Here is a 15811-nt window from a genome sequence, read left to right as displayed (position 1 = left end):
GTGACTCATGCTATTGTGAGAATTTTATAAATAATTTAATATAATAATAATAATAATAATAATAATAATAATAATAATAATAATAATAATAATAAGTAAGACTAAAGGAGCTGTACGATGTATACACCTGTGCTTATTTTCCAGGGACATTTTGATGTATAAACCGACCATGTTCAAATGCGCAAGAAAAAAAAAAACTCATGCCTCAAAAAACAGGAAGCCACATGCCATATATACACACAAGGACACATCTGAAGCGCACAAACACGGATGCATAAACACGCACCAACACCTACGAGATAATATTGATTCACACGTCTTGAATAACTGTACGCTTAAGTTATTCACAGTAAAATTATATCTGCTTCAGATATAAACATAATGATTGTGAACAAGAAAGTGCCTGCATGCACAGAAATGTATAGAAGATACACACATTTATATACATATATATATACATACATATATATATATATATATATATATATATATACATAATGTATACATGTATATGTATATGTATATAATAATGTATACATGTATATACATTATATATAATACATACATATACATATATATATATATATATACTGTATATATATGTATATATAATACATACATATAAATATATATATATATATATATATATATATATATATATATATATATATATATATATGTATATATATAATTCGTTTTATCACACAAGCCGTGACCTTTTGTATTCACAAATATTAAGCCACGAATATCGTTTAATACCAAATCCACTATACCTTGGGAATAACTTATACCAAAGAGGAATTATAATTTTAACCATGTGGTGGTCAAAATCACTGGCTATCGTTGTCACTAAGCCGAGCAGCGGTTCGAATCCCAGGGGTGACGGGGCACTTACCAGTTATAATTTCCCTTGAGTGTAAGTTATTCCCGAGGTATAGTGACCTGGATATTAAGCGATATTTGTGGATATATATATATATATATATATATATATATATATATATATATATATATATATATATATATATATATATATATATATATATATATATATATATATATATATATATATATATATATATATATATATATATATATATATATCAACAGTTAAAGGTATACAAGGTACTTTAACTGTTAAGAAACCTGCACTTTACACCGAAGAAATTGCTACTCACCCATTTAACTATCGTAATTGACTGTATTACCTCTTAGTAGAAATTACACATCGTTTTTATTAATACACACATACACATGTATATATATATACACACAAACATATACACAGTATATATATATATATATATATATATATATATATATATATATATATATATATATATATTTTTTTGACACCTTGGGTGAAATGAAAAAAAAAAAAATATCTTGTACAGATTACTTCTCTAGGAATTTCCTACATGGCAGGAGCTTTGCTCTGCTGAATTCCTTTACGGAAATTATCTGTCTACAGCTGAAGCTAAGGCGGAAAAACGTATTTTGTTGCGCGACGCTAGTGGTTTATAAATAAGTTTGGCTTAAGTATATTGTGACATTATGGCACGTACGTATGTATCCAAAAAGTGTGAAGAATTCGAGAAGTTTAGAGGAATTGTGGTTATTACAATTACACACACACACACACACAGACACACACACACACACACACACACACACACATACACACATATATATATATATATATATATATATATATATATATATATATATATATATATATATATATATATATATATATATATATATATATATATATATATATATATATATATATATATATATATATATATATATATATATATATATATATATTATGAATATTATATATATATATATATATATATATATTATATATATATATATATATTTGAATATTAAGCATGGGCAACCCCTTAGGTCTAATATTAGCCAATCTGTACATGGAGCATTTGAAACTGCAATAATAAACTCCATAAATCCCTTAGGTATGATGTGGATTAGATATTTGAATGACATTCTATTATTTAGGGATCACAGATGGGGCAATTTTAACGGTTTTCTTTGAAAGTTAAATGAATTACAGCCTATAAGGTCTCAAATTCGAAGTCGAATGGAAACAGACAATGAAATTCCTTTCCCAGAGGTTTTAATAATAAGAAAAACGACAGGATACAAATTTAGTGTGTACAGAAAACCAACGTTTGCCCTTTCATACAGTATTCACTTTCTTTTTAGTTACCATGACATTTCTGTCGAGGTCGGCGTGGCCAGCAATTTATTCCTAAGAGCCTTACGGATTTCCTCCCCCGGAACTCCTGGGAAAAGAATTTGAACTAATCCGCAAGCAGCTGCCATCCTTGAGGTACCCTGACCATATAATTGAGAAAGCTGTCTATAAAGCCAAGGTTATATTCTACCGACCTCCTCAAAACACGATCAGGGCGACGCCCAGTAATAAAATCAAAATCCCACACCTGGATTGTATTAAGATGTTGACACAGACGCTTGGAAACTCTGACCCTTTTGTGTTTACCTGCCCAAATACCCTGGTCAAATCCTTAATTAGCCTTCAGCAGAAGCCAGTCCCCAAAAACAGAGGTATACGAAATCCCTTGCTTCGACTGTGACAAACCCTGTATCGGATTTAAAGGCAAATCGCTCTCTCAAAGATTAATACATGTAATTGAGAAAGCTATCTATAAGCCAACATTATATTTTACCGACCTCCTCAAAACACGATATGGGAGACGCCCAGTAATAAAATCAAAATCCCACACCTGGATTGTATTAAGACGTTGACACAGACGCTTGGAAACTCTGACCCTTTTGTGCTTGCCTGCCCAAATACCCTGGTCAAATCCTTAATTAGCCTTCAGCAGAAGTCAGTCCCCCAAGACACAGAGGTATACGAAACCCCTTGCCTCGACTGTGACAAACCCTATAACGGATTTAAAGGCAAATCGTTCTCTCAAAGATTAATACATATAATTGAAAAAGGTATCTATAAGCCAACTTCGTATTCTACCGACCTCCTCAAAACACGATATGGGAGACGCCCAGTAATTAAATCAAAATCCCACACCTGGATTGTATTAAGACGTTGACACAGAGGCTTGGAAATCCTAACCCTTTTGTGTTTACCTACCCAAATACCTTAGTCGAATCCTTAATTAACGCCCAGCAGAAGCTAGCCCCAAAGACAAAGGGGCATACGGAATCCCAGGTCAGTAGACCTTGACGAAAACCCTGGCCTCGACTGAGACAAATCCCATATCGGATTTACAGGAGATTCCTTCTCTCAGAGAATAACACAACACAAACGCTTAAAGTCTATAGCTACGAAAGGTTGAGACTTTCCTATAATTAGAGGCGTTGACATGTTTCTCATCTTGACGAAGGAGGTATTTAATCCTATTTTACTAAGGAACACTTTCAGGATTAACCCGGAGGTTAAGGTTAATCCTGAGAACGGAAATACTCGAGCGTACAGTCCTGCTATTTGATTTTACTTAAAAGTGACTTCGTTTTAAAGTATTGTACGCATGTGTATGCATGCATATACATTAATGTATGTACATAAATACATATGTGTATAAAAATTTATACATACATACACACACATGTATAGCTGAATCACGAAAATATGGAACGTGATGAATATATAAGTAAAGGACTAGTGTCGAAAGGCCTCGCAGCACTCCAGTGTTTCCGTTTCCTTCGTGGATTTTATCTTTATATACACACACACATATATATATAATTATATATATATATATATATATATATATATATATATATATATATATATATATATATATATATATATATTTAATTGTGGAATGTGAAAAATGTACAGCAAGGTCCAAGTATAATGTTTCATCCATGTGTGTTACTTTTGTACTGTAACCCGTGGTCACTTCACATTATCCATAGCCTAAACGAGAAAATGGCACGCCCGCTCAAAAATAAAATGCCAAATCTACCAAATTATTACCCTTTTCCTTTTACCTGAAAAGTCTGATCGGGATTAAGAAAATATGGCAGCAGAGCTAACCGCCTTCGAGCCTCAACCTTTTCTAGCTATGGTCAACAGAGCTTAGCTATTTTGAACCACATAAATGATAAGAATCATCGAATAAGTTGGAATATGATGTCACGTATACTTTATAGCAGCAATATATATATATATATATATATATATATATATATATATATATATATATATATATATATATATATATATATACACATACATAAATATATCACAGTAAGACTGTAAAACCAGGGATTTCTCGGAATCTCTGAAAATTTCAGGGAATTCGTTAAATCACCAGTTTACTCAGGGACATTTGATCCCGGCGGGGCTAGTACTAAACACGGCGAAACAGTGATTCATCTACATTGTTTCGCCGTGTTTAGTTCTATAGTCCACTTAAAATTTTATGGATTTCGTGAAATCCCTGTAATATACACAGTATATATATATATGTTCACATAATCTTACTATAATATACACATATATATATATATATATATATATATATATATATATATATATATATATATATATATATAATATATATATATATTACAGTTTAGAATCATACAATAAGCTTTCTAGTAAACATCTATTTTTCTCTCTCTCTCCCTTTTTGTATTTTGAATGCACACCATATTGAGAAGGTCAGCCTTTCGCCATTATCTAGCCCAGGCCCGAAGGAAACCAGGAGGGGAAGAGGGGAGACAAAAAGACTACAGCTTAACCCCGAAGGGAACAAAGACTCAGGAAAACGGAGTAGGGAGAGAAGACTCGCCTATGGCAGAGCCTTCGAGTCTGGTGTGAGCGGATCTGGGCTGGGAAACCGAATAATATAATATGAGTATTTTGTTTCTTTTCAATAACTTTTTAGTTTTCTGTAAAAGAAAACTGTTGTGCCGGCTTTGTCTGTCCGTCCACATTTTTTCTGTGCGCACTTTTTCTGTGCGCACTTTTGCGCACTTTTCTCTGTCCGCATTTCTCCTGTCCGCTCTCAGATCTTAAAAACTACTGAAGCTAGAGGGCTGCAAATTAGTATGTTGATCACCCACCCTCCAATCATCAAACACACCAAATTGCAGCCCTCTAGCCTCAGTAGTTTTTATTTTATTTAAAGTTAAAGTTAGCTATAATGGTGCGTCTGACAACGAAAGAGGCCAGGCCACCACCGGGCCATGGTTGAAGTTTCATGGTACGCGGCTCATACAGCATTATACCGGAACCACCGAAAGATTATACGTTGAACAGAAAACTCGATTGCGCCGAAGAAACTTCGGCACATTTTTTTCTTCGTTTTCATTTGTATCAATGGATACTGAACAGTTTAACGCTTATTCTAACAATAAATTCACTGTTTTTTTTTTTTTTTTTTTTTTGCTTATCCGAAAATCGATATGAATCAGTTTTCTGTAACAAATATTACTGATCTCAGTAAAAATTTTCCCATCAAATCTTTAGAATCTCTTTGGCATAATTTTTATGATAAAAAGATTAAAAAAAAAGCTCATATTACGTCATAAGAGGAGCGGCTCCAGAAGAAGTTAGCCTCCAAGATCTCAGGGAGTTTTTTGGGATGAGACTGCTGGCCTGACACCCTTTTCCACCCAGGTTGCAACCTTCCTCCCTAGTCGACTACCCACCAGGTTAATAATTCATTGCTTAGGACAGCAAATAAGATACCAAATATGCTGTGTGTATGCATGGACATTTGGGACAACTGGCAAAGAATTCACAAAAATCTGTTATTCGAAACATGCAAAAACGCTTAGGTGCCTGGTGCGAGTAGCAGAAGAACACGTAAATACTAAAAAGTAACAATATAAATAAGATTTTTTAAGGTGTCAAGGACTGATCGCCGCTTTGATGACAAAACTGCCAGATTTCAAGAGTAAAACTAAAGAAAAATAAAAAAATCAGATAAATATCAAAATACACAGCAAATATCATTTAAGGAAAGAACGAAGATTAAAAAAAAAATCTATCGAATACTAACTTAATTTTCCGTTCTTTTTCACTCATGATGAATGCATATTGACAAAGAGACCGGTTTACAGACACAAAACAAAGACAAATGTCTGTGCTCCTCTATTTGTCTGTTAACTGCGTTCATGGCTAATTTTCCGTTTTGATAGATGAACAATAAACAGTTTCGTTAACAAATTAAAAAGGACCATGAAAATTATTAAAAATACACGAAAACATTGTACGGTAGAAGTATAAATTAAGAAAATCCACCAAAAATGGACTTATTTATTTAAACTCTCATAAGAAAAAACAGAAATGAATTCAAGATTATGAAGGATAAAACAACGACAATATAAATAAATACACGTAACAAATACTCGTACAGAGCAGCAGAATCATAAGATAGAAAAAATAATACAAAATTATTATCTTAAGTTTTCAATCTATTTTTGTCTAGAGTTGATTCCGATTTTGATGAGCAAATAACCATGTTTATAGTCCGAAAAATAAAAAAAAAAAATATCAGCGACATAAAAAAAAGTAAAAAAACCAGACAGTGAAAGTATAGAGATAAAAATCCATCAGAAGTTAAATTTTTTTTTTTTTTTTTAAATAGACCCAGGCACCGGAAAGAGTCGATGAAAAAAAATGAAAAGCGATACGAGGCTTTTAAAGTCCAAATATCTATTGACTTTATTTTGTCGATGAATATTACAGACATTTCCCTTTTGACTTAATAGTTTTCAGGTCTGTATCAAACGACCTCGAAATGGATGTGGAACGGTTTCATTTCATATGTTGTATATTGTCAAGTTATGCGCTTGCTCGTTTGTATGAGATTCTGTTATTGCACATAAACACAAACTCTCTCTTTCTCTCTCTCTCTCTCTCTCTCTCTCTCTCTCTCTCAGACACAGACACATACACCCACACACACACACACACACACACACACACACACACACATATATATATATATATATATATATATATATATATATATATATATATATATATATATATAAATGTATTTATATACATAAATATACATATGCATATATCTGTCTCCTCTGTTTATCTACATCCATGGCTAATATTCAGTTTTGAGAAGAGAGCAACAAATAGTTACAAATTAAAAAAGGACACAGGAAATATTAAAAAATGTATTTATATACATAAATATACATATGCATATATCTAATGTCTCCTCTGTTTATCTACATCCATGGCTAATATTCCGTTTTGAGAAGAGAGCAACAAATAATTACAAACTAAAAACGGACACAGGAAATATTAAAAAAAAACAAAAACCAAGTTGGACATGAAAAGTATGAACTAAGGAAATCGACCAAAAATAGACTCGTTTACACACTCTTCACACTTACAGAAAAATAGAAATGAATTCAAGGTTATGAAGGAAAAGACAAGGACAATATAGATGTTCGCAACGAATACAGAAGAGCAAAGGCACGAGGCACAAAAATTAATAAAAAAAGTTATCTCTCGTTTTCCATTTATTTTTGTCTAGAGTCGATTTCCACTTCGACAAGCAGACAGGCAAATGTAAATAGCTCCAAAAAGAATAAAAAAAACCTCGACGACATATTAAAAAAACATAGAAAATACCAGACAATGTAAGTATAGAGATAAAAATCCATCAAAAGTTCACTTATTTTTTTCCTTTCTTTTTAAAACAGAACTGAGCTCGGGAAGTCGATGGGAAAAATGAAAAGCGATACGAGGCTTTTAAAGTCCAAATATCTATTGACTTTATATTGTCGATGAATATTACAGACATTTCCCTTTTGACGTAATAACAGTCTTTCGTGTCAATATCAAACGAACTCGAAACTGATGGGAAACACGGCTTCATTTCATATGCTCGCTATTGTTAAGTTTGTTTGTATGTGACTCTGTTATTGCACACACACATAAACTCACACTCACTCTCTCTCTCTCTCTCTGTCACACATACACACATATATGTTATGACTTTTTATCACATCACCGTGATTCATATACAATCAGTAAGCTACAAACGTCCTTTAATATCCAATTCGCTCTACCTCGGAAATAATATATTTTCATATATGTTACCGAAGGGGAATTTTTTGTTGATAATAAGTTCGTCGTCCCGTAGTCCTGGGCTCGAACCTTCGCTGGACAAGAACCCAGGACTACAGTGGACTTATTATCAACTAAAAATTCCCCTTCGGTAACATATATGAAAATATATTATTTCGAGGTAGAGCGAATTGGAAATGACGTTTGTAGCTTACTGATTATATATATTATATATATATATATATATATATATATATATATATATATATATATATATATATATATATATATATATATATATATATATATATAGTATATGCATGTATGATATGTATATATATATATATATATATATATGTATATATATATTTATAATATATATATATATATATATATATATATATATATATATATATATATATATATATATATATATATATATAAATTTGCACAAAACTCATTATTCACGCAGCAAAACACTGAAACTTTTAAAGAATTTGTTCATACGGTAAAGAGCAAAATTGACATAAAATAACAAAGACTTAACAAAAAACAAACAAACAAAAAGAGCAAAATTTACATACAATAACAAAAGGTGCAAAATAAAATAAATAAACAAATAAGTGCGAGGGTCCTGTCCCACATTTTCTTACAGGTTCACTTCCAAGATCCTTCCAGACATATTGCAGAGGGGCCAAAACAATAGTCTCCTCTTTCCCTCGGTTTTTGTAACTCGTCAACATTGACAGTTAAATATATGTCAGTGGTATACAATGGGTCGTCACGGAATTTTTAAGACTTTCTCTGTGCGTAGGATTTTTTACCGTTCGTTTCCGTATGCTTCCTGTCTTTGTGAATTCTGGAAACTGTAGTTCAAAGGAGACACGTCAGTCTGTACTGTTCACCTCGGCAGCAGGAGGTAGACTGGAAATGCACTCTAGGTGAAGAGGCCATGAGTGACATGGATGACTTTAGACTGGGAAAAATCTCTGGGTGAAGAGGCCATGACTGACATTGATGAATTTAGACTGGGAAAATTTTCTGGGTGAAGAGGCCATGACTGAATTGGATGACTTTAGACTGGGAAAAATCTCTGGGTGAAGAGTCCATGACTGAATTGGATGAACTTAGACTGGGAAAAATCTCTGGGTGAAGAGGCCATGACTGACATGGATGACTTTAGACTGGGAGAAATCTCTGGGTGAAGAGGCCATGACTGAATTGGATGAATTTAGACTGGGAAAAATCTCTGAGTGAAGAGGCCATGACTGACATGGATGAATTTAGACTGGGAAAAATCTCTGGGTGAAGATTTAGACAGGGAAAAATCTCTGGGTGAAGATTTAGACTGGGAAAAATCTCTGGGTGAAGAGGCCATGACTGACATGGATGACTTTAGACTGGGAAAAATCTCTGGGTGAAGAGGCCATGACTGAATTGGATGACTACACTGGGAAAAATCTCTGGGTGAGGAGGCCATGACTGACATGGATGACTTTAGACTGGGAAAAACATCAGGGTGAAGAGGCCATGACTGAATTGGATGCTTAAGTCAAAGAAGGAAATTGTGTAGATTTCCTTTTTAAATGCTAACAAACCCGCCTCTTAGAGAGGAATGTTAAATGAGTCCAGATATACAGAGGAAAGTGAAGAATTCTAGAGCGGAATGACAGGATAATTTTTCTATGGTCTCACGACTGCAAGAATATTATTTCTGATGAACGTCTCTCATCAAGTGTGACTAATTTTCCATTTATAAAAAAAAAAGAGTGGAAAATACAGAAGAATGCAGAAAATTCCAGATTCTGGAAGTGAATGGTAAGAACTGATAAGCCGGTTGACCCTGAAATTCGCCACCCCAAAATAATTGTCGAAAAGATTCGACAAAGTTATCTCAGTTAGGCATTTCACCTGACAATCATTTACAAGTTAATTTCGTCTGCTTCTGTGGCGGCAATCAGAACAGGACAATTCAGTCTGTTGTAAGTCAGAAGAAAAGATACTTTACTCTTCACCATTGATTGCAGGATGATTAAATTTTCTTTATTCCAGTATCAGCGATTGTGAAGAAGAGTTCAGCTTAATCTGAGAAATGGGTGAAGACAATATGGTTCGGTTTCATCAACTAGGGGGGAAAATTAAACTTATAATGCTAATTACAAAAAACAACTTGATGTCAATTGCAAGGACAATTAAGAGGAGAAATAATTATAGGTTCGAAAGAAGCATAAAACGATTATCAGCAGTTGGTTAATCCTAAAGTATTTTTTAGTTTTCTGTAAAAGAAAACTATTGTGCCGGCGTTGTCTGTCCGTAAGCACTTTTTTTTGTCCGCCCTCAAATCTTAAAAATTACTGTGACGAGAGGGCTACAAATTAGTACTTTGAACATACATCCTCCAATCATAAAAACATACCACATTGCAGCCCTCTAGCCTCAGTAGTTTTTATTTGATTTATGGTTAAAGTTAGCCATAATCGTGCATCTGGCAACGATATAGGCCAGGTCACCACCGGGCCGTGGTTAAAGTTTCATAGGCCGCGGCTCATACAGTATTATACCAGAGACCAGCGAAAGACAGATCTGTTTTCGGTGGCGTTGATTATACGCTGTACAGAAAACTCGATTACGCTGAAGAAACTTCGGCGCATTTTGTACTTGTTTTATCCAAAGATCGACAAACTGGACAAACCAATGCTCTCCAGAGAGGAAGAGAAACTTATCAAACGTGCTATGCCCGTCTCAGTTGCCTGGGCTGAGTTCAGTCGTCCACACCAAGCTTGTTAACCCCCTTTAACACCTTACCACATTTAAGGGCCGATACTGGGCAAGGGTCCTTGCTAGCATAAGAGAATAGTGAAATACTAAAATATGTATATATATACATATATACATATATATATATATATATATATATATATATATATATATACATATATATACACACACACACACACACACACATATATATATATATATATATATATATATATATATATATATATATATACATATATACACACACACACACACACACACACACATATATATATATATATATATATATATATATATGAGTATATATATATATATATATATATATATATATATATATATATATATATATATATATATATATATATATATATACATATATATACATACATATACATGCATACAGGATAGAAACAGCAAGTCCTCCTTTTAGCTAAGAGAAATAATTAAGATATTTTTTGACATAACTCTTTATAGCTTCATGGAAACCGCACACTGACTAATCTTTCTAAATCAGATATTCATCAGGATTACACGAGTAAGTGATACAACATTTCATTACCAGTACATTAAGTCTAATTTATTGGCAATCCATATTCAGCTGTCCTGAAATCGCAGCCAGGCTAATCACGTTAAAGAAACATATATCTTGTGAGAAATTGGATTTTCATTAAAAAATTTATGGGCTGTTAAACATTTACATTACCAATACATTAGGAAGTCGACGATGCATGAGAAACATATTAATATACCAGTGGTCTGTATACTATCATATAAAATGATTTATGTATAACCAGTATAGCCAAACTTCAGTAATGTATTTCTCTTACATAGACCCACGAATTTATTAATACAGCAGCGACACAGTAATTTATTGTTAATACACTGGCTATTCGTTAATTAATGAGAGGTACGTGTTATGATTCAATACTTCATCCCTGATAAATCCGCTTATATGTTACTCATTTATGGGAAACATGAACGCCATTCGACTTTCCTCGTATATCAGTATTATCAATATAATGTTTTTTTTTTTTTACATTTAAGAGAGAATATAATGCTGATTTAATCGCCATGTATATTACCATTACTTCAGTTTTTCAATTTCATTCTTAAAGTTGCTTCTAATTTCTGCTTATATGAAAAGTTACAAAGTGAAAGCTCAGAAATAAATTGTTTAATAGATGATATGAATTTACCATTAGAGATAAAGCAATGGGCGCATGTTAATATAAAACAACAGTAATAATAATAATGATGATGACGATTACCACCAGTGTCAACGTCACCATATAATAATAATAATAATAATAATAATAATAATAATAATAATAATAATAATAATAATAATAATAATAATAATAATAATAATAATAATACGAAAAAGGCATTGATGATGAATGGTACGGTTTGAGATGGTTTAGTCAGACGGAGAAAATGCGAGAAAAGAATACTTTCATCTATTGTTCAGAGAGAGAGAGAGAGAGAGAGAGAGAGAGAGAGAGAGAGAGAGAGAGAGAGAGAGAGAGAAATTCAAAACAGGTTGCAAAGCAGATCTTCTGGTGAGCGTTAAGTAAGAAAGGAGTCTTCATTGCATGAATATTGAATGGCGATACGGTGGAAGTTTTCCACACAAGGGACTCATCCCTACATCTGTAGTCAAACGCCGAACATGTAATGACTCATTCCTAATAAGGAAAACGGATTACTGGGTCAATCAAGAACAGTAATTTGCAATGACAAACGTCCATTCAGCAAAAGGTCATAATACAAACAGTGGGTTTTCATTGCATATGTATGAAGTCCCGAGATGCATTAAATATTGCTGAGGCTTGTTAACTTATGAAAAGTCAAAGTTCAATAAAGGTTGCCCGAAATAAAACTACACTAAGTGGAACGCGCTCTCTAACTATTCGGGGGGCGAGAGGAGAATAGTATTATATGTATATATATATAAATATATATGTATATATTTTATATATATATACATATATATACTATATATATATATGTGTGTGTGCATACATATATATATATATATATATATATATATATATATATATATATATATATATATATATATATATATATATATATATATATATATATATTACAGATATATATATATATATACACACATATATATACATATATATATATATATATATATACATATATATATATATATATATATATATATATATATATATATATATATATATATATATATATATATATATTGTACATACAAGAAAAAGAAGCATGAGTTGTATTTGCTCTGGAAAGACATTTCGATTCTTTCCCTCATTTTAAACTGCAGAATTACTCAGTAAGTAATGTATAGCCATTTATAATTTTTTGTTATTACTGCATTCACGTTACGCGAAGGAATTTAAAGAGTAACGTATGATAGGAAAGTTTTGAAACTTTCCTGACACTGAGTTTGTTTTCCTATTCGTATAAATAATGCCGAGACATCTTCCAAAAGAACAATGATTCGATGGCTGTTCCAGGGAAGAAGTAAAGAATCTTGGCCTCATTTGCATGCATGGAAAAGAAACCTAGTTCAGAGAAAGTTAAAACAATTTTCTTACTAAGGGTTTCACTTTCAATCCCTTTGCATAACATGGATACAGTCATGGAGAGACATTACAAAAATATACAAATTTGCGCACCGAGAAATTCAGCAAAAGTAATAAAAGGAACCGAACTGAAATGTCTCGCCAGAACAAATGTATCTCATAGCTCTCCTCTTTTGTATCCTTTAATGCAGAGAAAAATTTCTTCATTTTTAGTGCTTTTATTTTTCCGTTAAAGAAAACTATTGAGATGGCTTTTTGTCTGTCGGACCGCACTTTTTCTGTCTGCACTCAGATCTGAAAAACTACTGAGGCTAGAGGGCTGCAGATTGTTACGTTGATCATCCACCCTCCAATCCTCAAACATACCAAATTGCAGCCCTCTAGCCTCAGTAGTTTTTATTTTATTTAAGGTAAAAGTTAGCCATGATCGAGCGTCTGGCACCGCTATAGGTGCGAACAAACAGGCCATCAGCTGGCTGTGGCTGAAAGTTTCATGAGCTGCGGCTGACAGTGTCATGGGCCGTGGCTGAGAGTTTCATACAGCATTATACGCTGTACAGGAAACTCGCACTTTTGTTTCTTTTATTTTGACTTGAAATTAACAGAACGAAAAATAAGCTCCCATTAGGTCCATTTCCTCTTCATATCAACCTCATTTTCAGCATGTATATACATAATGTCTCTTGTCTGTCACAGTGGGACGGGGGAGGGGGGTTCTCCCGCGGCGCACGATAACAACCCGATATTATACACTTCATACCTTTAGGGTCTTCTTCTTTTCAAATGTCAGCAATCACGCAACGCTGAATGAGATGACCGAATAAATATGGCGAAGGGAACGAACAAACACGTTCTGTGATATCCGTCGGAATTGTTCTCATTGTTGCAGTTCCATTCGCAATTCCAAGTGCAAATATTATGGTACGTTTCGAATGCGCGTCCAAGCTGTACTACAACGATTTGCTTCTTTATCTACATTCAGACGAGAATTGTTTTCGTGTGGATAGATGAGAGATACATACATACATACATACATACATACATACATACATACATACATACATACATACATACATACACAAAGTGACTGCTGTTTTGTTTTCCTCAGGAGCAAGATCCTCTTGGAAGAAACGATTGTTAGTAAACAAACGTAGGTACATTCACTATACGTGTTCTCTAAATCTATAAACAATGAAAGTGCATTTACCCAGAATGCATATGCTTGTATATGAATTTGAAGTTAGTGTGTATGCATTTAAAATAAATGGAATTACACAAATGCATTAGTTACAACATTCATAATGATTTGCACAGATCGACGAACGATTGGCATCTTTTGAAATAAAATTTTCTCTCCCCAAAAAATATATTTCTTTCCAGGAGCTGGTTTTCATGCCGCATCTCCTCTCCCCTTCCCCTCCTCCCTTACCCAACACCTCCCCTCCCCCCCCTCCCCCTTACCCCTTAGACACGTGAGAAGAAAAAAGAGAAAGATGATCAAATAGATGAAGGTCTAAAAACCAGCGAATTATAGCGTTAACCGTTGTCAATAAAGACGATTATTTTCAGCTCTCACTCTTGTAGCGTGACATCAATTTGTTATCTGTCTGCCAAGTAGGACAAATTGAACACGTGACGAATGCCTTCAGCACGAGGAGAGAGAGAGAGAGAGAGAGAGAGAGAGAGAGAGAGAGAGAGAGAGAGAGAGAGAGAAAAGCTGAGAAACTAAGAAAAATTTGAGAGAGAGAGAGAGAGAGAGAGAGAGAGAGAGAGAGAGAGAGAGAGAGAGAGAGAGAGAGAGAATAAGAAAAATTTGAGAGAGAGAGAGAGAGAGACTATAAAATTATGGAAAAATATATAAAGAATTGATAAAACGAGAGAGAGAGAGAGAGAGAGAGAGAGAGAGAGAGAGAGAGAGAGAGAGAGAGAGAGAGAGAGAGAGAGACTGTGACATAAGTAGGGTTTTACCTCGAGAAAGCAAGCCACTTTGCAGTAATTTGCGCGACGTAATTCAGAAGTGAAGTAGCATTTGTGAGGGTTTCATAATGGATTCACAGAGTTGCCACGTTATTCCATAATATTCTTTATTCTTATTTTAAAAATAATGATTTTATATCTTCATATTATGGCGGAGTTATAAAACGACTTTATTTAAAATTTCACTGCTTAGAACCTTACAACAGACCATAGGAGTCTGGTGGAAGCTGTAAGAGAAGAAAATAAGGCTTTAGTAATCAGTGATGCTGAGGAAAAGTTGACACTTAGGGGATAACCGATTTGATTAATAATGCCTTAGTATTATTCTTTTCCTGTTTGCAGCAAAAATTAATAATAATAATAATAATAATAATAATAATAATAATAATAATAATAATAATAATAATAATAATAA

The 15811-nt window shown here is 33.2% G+C and overlaps 1 protein-coding gene across 1 annotated transcript in view; it reads right to left on the bottom strand.

The window, feature by feature from the left end:
- The window catches only part of LOC136849206 (serine-rich adhesin for platelets), a 483291-nt gene that overhangs the window by 375075 nt on the left and 92405 nt on the right, over nt 1-15811 (bottom strand). The gene's annotated exons all lie outside the window — the stretch shown is intronic.

This window comes from Macrobrachium rosenbergii, chromosome 20 (assembly GCF_040412425.1).
Source record: "Macrobrachium rosenbergii isolate ZJJX-2024 chromosome 20, ASM4041242v1, whole genome shotgun sequence".
In the NCBI taxonomy this organism is placed as follows: Eukaryota; Metazoa; Arthropoda; class Malacostraca; order Decapoda; family Palaemonidae; genus Macrobrachium; species Macrobrachium rosenbergii.
Note: the sequence above shows the minus strand (reverse complement) of the source record. Positions and strands in the feature narration are given on the sequence as shown.